At 43.4% G+C, this 6,585-nt stretch overlaps 1 long non-coding RNA gene across 1 annotated transcript; it reads left to right on the plus strand.

Moving 5' to 3' along the window:
• The first annotated feature begins 219 nt into the window (after positions 1–219).
• LOC124010854 lies at positions 220–2,573 on the plus strand. Its single transcript, XR_006834507.1, has 3 exons — positions 220–518; positions 1,118–1,302; positions 1,602–2,573. It is a non-coding gene; the product is annotated as an uncharacterized LOC124010854 (long non-coding RNA).
• Positions 2,574–6,585: the final 4,012 nt, after the last annotated feature.

Here is a 6,585-nt window from a genome sequence, read left to right on the forward strand (position 1 = left end):
TATATATACATATATATATATATATATTGGGGAGATATATATGTACATCTCTCTCATATATATCTATATATATATATATATATATATATATATATATATATATATATATATATATATTGGGGAGATATATATATATACATCTCTGTCCTATCTCTCTCCTATCTCTCTCTCTGCAGTGCTGCCCTCTGTGACAAGTTGTTTATTTTGGCTGGTCCCGTGTGACAACAGTGGGTCGAGGATATTTCTGGTTGCGACAACCAATCATATCGCCGTCTGCAACCAAGACGTAACCAAGAATTGTTCTCGCCAACCAATCCGAGACGCCAGTGCAACCAATAATTGACCAATGAGGATAGAACTATGGCGGGACCTTTAAACTCGAGTCAAGAGGCCCATGGAAAAGTGTATTTCCTTACAGGTAATTTTGTTCGCGAGTTTAATTTATTTTCTGAAGTAACATGAGCTATAGCGGGATCTTTAAACGCAAGAAGAGACAATGGAAAAATATATTTCCTCAGGTAATTTGTTCGCGAATTATCTTTATTTTCTGAAGTAACGTTAGCTACAATTTGTTTGTTGTCTGCTGTTTTCATTCATCATCGATCGGCATATCTAGCCGGTAAGATCAGTGTATTGGGCTACGGTAATATGTTAGCACGGTTCGGTAAACAGTATTTACAGTGTAACGTTAGCAACAGTAACGATGTCTACCGCGCTAGTAAACTGCAGTATCAAAGTAACGTAACGTCCGATTACCCTGACTATCAAAATAGTCTGTCAACCCCACTATTTTCATACTAATTATTAGTTATTATGTTCATTAATGATGATGTTTTGTTTATGGAGATAATAGATAAGTAAAACAAAGGATCGTATTTTGATGGTGTTTATTGATTTAATTAAATTAATAGTTCTACTTTTCAGCCTTTCCAGCCTGTATTTGAATTATATATAGTGATGTACTAGACCTACACAGTATGTCTCGTGATATGATGACCTGTTCTTTGGGGAATGATCAAAATACAACATCCCCCACACAATAAATAATGTATTAATGATAAGATGATAAGATGAATACATTATTTATTGTGTGGGGATGTTGTGTATTTTATTTCAGGGAGAGAAGTATGCCTTCCCAAGGGATAGCAACGCATGTAGCCTGTTTGTATCATAAGTGGAAGTCCAAGGCATATTGTTCAGGTGGTCGGGGAATGGGATTCCAGAGATGGTCTTTTCCAGGCTTGACAGAGTGTGGTGTGACCGACCCTCCACCACCATCTGCAGCCCAGTAGAGATGGAGAGGTACTTTGCCTGTCCTCTGCTGCTCTCGATGCCCAGGAAACTCTGGCAGGTTAAGCTGCATTGCCCACATTCTGTGCAGTAGGAAGGTCATCAGTTGGACCATATAGTTCCTTACACTGTTCCACACTAATACACTGGTAATGGCATTATCATTTACATAGAATTAATAATATAATGCAGTTTTTATATTGAATACAAACAGCAACACATTTCTCTTTGTGAAATGTTATTATAGAATTATTCCATTCTCAGTCCTGTGTATTGTCATATATTTTTGTCAGTTTTTATTTCTTCTTTAGGTGAGCTGATAGGTTTGGGGTACCTCTTCGATCAGACTGGTTTGGTGCTGCAGGATCACAAGGCTGCTATTGAGGAACTGGAGACAGGTGATCCTGATGTCCAAGAGGAGGATGATGAGGGCTTTGTGGCGCTTGTGGAAGTTCAGGACCTGACAGTTCCAGTGGTGGAGACAGCCCTGCCTCTTGTTAGCACCTTTTGCCCTACTGTCACCCCCTCTACCAGCATCCAGTCCACAGCTGCATCAGTCAGTCCCCTGTCCTCCACTCCTTTACGGGCTACTGTCACCCCCTCTACCAGCATCCAGTCCACCGCTGCATCAGTCAGTCCCCTGTCCTCCACTCCTTTACGGGCTACTGTCACCCCCTCTACCAGCATCCAGTCCACAGCTGCATCAGTCAGTCCACTGTCCTCCACTCCTTTACGGGCTACTGTCACCCCCTCTACCAGCATCCAGTCCACCGCTGCATCAGTCAGTCCACTGTCCTCCACTCCTGTACGGGCTACTCCACCACCAGTTGGTCCTCTGTTCATGACCTCCACACCTGTGCCTGACTGGTCCTCTGTTCATGATCTCCACACCTGTGCCTGACTGGGCCTCTGTTCATGACCTCCACACCTGTGCCTGACTGGGCCTCTGTTCATGACCTCCACACCTGTGCCCGGCTGACACTCAGTCAGCTCCGTCTTCTGTTCCTTACGGGCTGGGCATTCTGATGGAGCCAGGGATCAATATTTCTTCATTATCAGTTAATTATATATAATTGTAATTATTTGTGTTCAATTGTTTGTCCCTCTGGTTTCAAAGGTATTGTCCCCTTAAATCAGTCTGGGGACAAAAGCCCTGAATTCTCTAATTACATTTTGATCAATTATTAATGTCAGTCTTTCAATGCTCCATTGTATAAACTATGTAATGTTCCTGCTTGTGTGCACTGATTTAAAACAATTAGAGTATATTTGTCGTTATCACGTCTTCCTCCAATTCTGTGTCTTCAATTACTTCCTTGATTTACAATGAAAACAATTTTGGCAACATTAGGTTTTCGATGTGAACTTGATATTATATTTATAAATGAAGCCATTTCTCTTATTTGAGAAAAGCATAAACACCACAGGAGGTAAATGTTGTTTAACACATTTTGCCTCCCCTTCTATAAATGTGAATCCTGAAGAGGCCGAGGGGTTTGACAGAAAGAGACAGTTTTTCCATAATAAAACATTATGGAGGAGGATGGTGACAGATTCCCAGGCTGAGAGGAACGAGGATGAATCCCGACGCTTTTCTACTCTCAGATTGTCACGGTAAGGACAAGAAAGCATTAAAAACCATTCAAGGCTAAATACAGCAGCCGTGTTGGGATTCGATACGGGGTCGGCATCGGTGAGTATGTTCATTCTTGGTAGAAAATGCCCCCTGAATTTGCTACACTCTTTAATTCCTGATGTCATAACCTCAGCTGGTTAGCTATATCCTTGGCTCAGTTGGTAGAGAATGGCGTTTCCAACACCAGGGTTGTGAGTTCAATTCCCCTGGGGGGCCAGTATGGGAGAAAGAAAATGTATACTCATTACTGTAAATCACTCTGGATAAGAGCATCTGCTAAATGACTAACGTGTGACTGTCTTTACATGAGACTGAGCTAAACGCCTCGCTCTGAGTACTAACACAAGTCTTCAGGTAACAAGCAAAGTTACTCAGCATGTGCATAGTGACCGTCTCCCTCCCTTATGCATACAGACAGGCCTCGTTCACCATTGATACTAATACACTGGATCTATAGAGCACTTTTCTACCAACTGAGGTACTCAAAGCAGTTGGTAAGAAGGTAAACTCACCTCATCCACCACCCGCCTGGGTGATGCTCTGCAACAGTTGTGTGCTAGAACACTCACCACACGTCAGCTGGAAAGATGAGTGATTTATGCCAAAAAGGAATGAGAGGGATGATTAGGTGGCCATGATGGAATGGGGCAAGGTTGGGAATTTATACATGACATCACGGTTAACACCCCTACTCTTATGATAAGTGCCATGGGATTTTTAATGACCACAGAGAGCCAGGACACCTGTTTAACATCCCATCTGAAACCAGGTGTTATCTGGTTGATCGACTTACCATGGCTCTGCTACTGGTCCTGTAGGGTTTCAGTTACCATGACGACCTGAGCCGTGCTCTGTGTAGACTAGTACAGTTTCCTTGGTGTTGTTTCAACAGGGACAGTAGTACAGACATTTCACATAGTTTTTGCTTAACAATTTAAGCAAATATCATATAGAAAAATGTCATTCCTTTCTCCGGTCATCCCTGTCTCGTCATCCCTGTCCCCTGTCATCCCTGTCACCCTGTCATCCCTGTCCCCTGTCACCCTGTCATCCTTGTCACCCTGTCTCCTGTCATCCCTGTCCCCTGTCATCCCTGTCCCATGTCATCCCTGTCCCCTGGCAGATACACTGTCCTCTGTCATCCCTGTCCCATGTCATCCCATGTCCCGTGTCATCCCTCCTGTTCCCTGCCAGTTACATTGCCCCTGTACCCTGTCATCTCTGTGGACTGTCATCCCTGTCCCTGGCAGGTACACTGTCCCCTGTCATCCCTATCCACTGGCAGTTACACTGTCCCCTGTCCACTGGCAGTTACACTGTTCCCTGTCATCCCTGTCCTCTGGCAATTACACTGTCCCCTGTCATCCCTGTCCCCTGGCAGTTACACTGTCCCTGTCCCCTGTCATCCATTTGGACTGTCATCCCTGTCCCCTGGCAGTTACACTGTCCCCAGTCATCCCTGTCCCCTGGCAGTTACATTGTCCCTGTACCCTGTCATCCATGTGGACTGTCATCCCTGTCCCCTGGCAGATACACTGTCCCTGTCACTACTCACCTCTTAACTGTGACAGCTGATATGTAGCGTGCAGGGTTTTGCTCAAACCCTATCCTAACACACACATTAGCTCTCTGGGAGGCCAATCCTTTCCAAATTACACAAAACCCCCTATATAGTGCACTACTTTTGAGCAGGGCCCATAGAGCTCTGGTGAAAAGTAGTGCACTATATAGGGAATTGGGTGCCGTTTAGAACGCATTCAAGTTCTACTGGGAAATGGTTGGAAAGCACTTGTCAGTGGTGAGAATTCGCCATCTGGTGGCCATTGTATATTACAACACGCATCCACACTGACGTCCGGTGTCACTCTCCAGACAGAGAGAGCAGAGAAAGAGGACAGACAGAGATGACAGTGAACATGGGGAAGGGGAACACTTTCCAAGGCCTAACTTAAAACTCGGGATCAACTACTTTTCAACTGTTTGAATTGCTCCATCAGTAAAACACACACGCACGCGTACAGGCACACGCACGCGTACAGGCACACGCACAAAGTAACATTCAAAATCCTATTTCCCTAAACCTAACGCTAACCCATACTCTTACCCTAACCCTAACTTTAACCCAAAAATCTAACCTTAACCCTAAACCTAACACTAACCCATACTCTTACCCTAACCCTAACTTTAACCCAAAAACCTAACCTTAACCCTAAACCTAACACTAACCCATATTCTTACCCTAACCCTAACTTTAACCCAAAAACCTAACCTTAACCCTAAACCTAACACTAACCCATACTCTAACCCTAACTTTAACCCCAAAATCTAACCTTAACCCTAAACCTAACACTAACCCATACTCTTACCCTAACTTTAACCCAAAAACCTAACCTTAACCCTAAACCTAACACTAACCCATACTCTTACCCTAACCCTAACTTTAACCCAAAACCTAACCTTAACCCTAAACCTAACACTAACTCATACTCTTACCCTAACCCTAACTTTAACCCAAAAACCTAACCTTAACCCTAAACCTAACACTAACCCATACTCTTACCCTAACTTTAACCCCAAAATCTAACCTTAACCCTAAACCTAACACTAACCCATACTCTTACCCTAACTTTAACCCAAAAACCTAACCTTAACCCTAAACCTAACACTAACCCATACTCTTACCCTAACCTTAACCCTAAACCTAACACTAACCCATACTCTTACCCTAACCCTAACCTTAACCCACAATACCTAACCTTAACCCTAAACCTAACACTAACCCATACTCTTACCCTAACCTTAACCCAAAAACCTAACCTTAACCCTAAACCTTTCACTAACCCAATCTCTTACCCTACCCTTAACCCAAAAACCTAACCTTAACCCTAAACCTAACCCTAGTTCCAAACCCTCACATCTAACGCAATTCTAACACTAATTATAACTTTAACCCTAAACTCCCTAGAAATATAATTTGATCTTGTGGTGACTAACAAAATGTCCCCAGTTGGTCAAATTTGGGTTATTCTACTATTCTTTTGGTCCCCACAAGAATAGTTACACACACACACACACACACACACACACACCATTAAAAACCATCAGGACTGAACTGAACTGATGGTATTTGGAAAAGCGCTCTACTATGGTTGGAAATGTTAAGTTTACTCCTCTCAAACCCCTACCATAGTCCTAATGTTTAGTGAGACAAGGTTTCAAGTCAAATGTTCAGTGGAGACGGCAGACACTGTTAACAAACCCCACGAAGGAAGTGCTCAAAACAAACCCGCTGACCGGTTGGCGTCTACACTTACTTGTCTGAATAGAAGAGATTTTTTGATCTTTCTAGTCGTTGAAACAGCTCGTATTTCAACATCAGCTGAGAGAAGAGACGCCACATCAGATGAGAACAAGGGTTGTGTTTCATTTCTCTGTCCTTTTTTCAGTTCCTTTATAGAGCTGAGAGGTGGAATAAATACAGGGGCCACTAGGTGGAGATGTAGTTCATACTTCCAGAAGCATCAGATCCTGGAAGAAGAGGAGAAGGAGCTGGGAACAACTTTTGACTCTCTGGATCTCTGAAAGTGTACAGTGAGATGAGTCTGCCTCTCCTCTCCTCTCATCTTCTCTCCTCTCCCCTTTCCTCTCCTCCTCTCCTT

This window comes from Oncorhynchus gorbuscha, linkage group LG23 (assembly GCF_021184085.1).
Source record: "Oncorhynchus gorbuscha isolate QuinsamMale2020 ecotype Even-year linkage group LG23, OgorEven_v1.0, whole genome shotgun sequence".
NCBI classification, from domain to species: domain Eukaryota; kingdom Metazoa; phylum Chordata; class Actinopteri; order Salmoniformes; family Salmonidae; genus Oncorhynchus; species Oncorhynchus gorbuscha.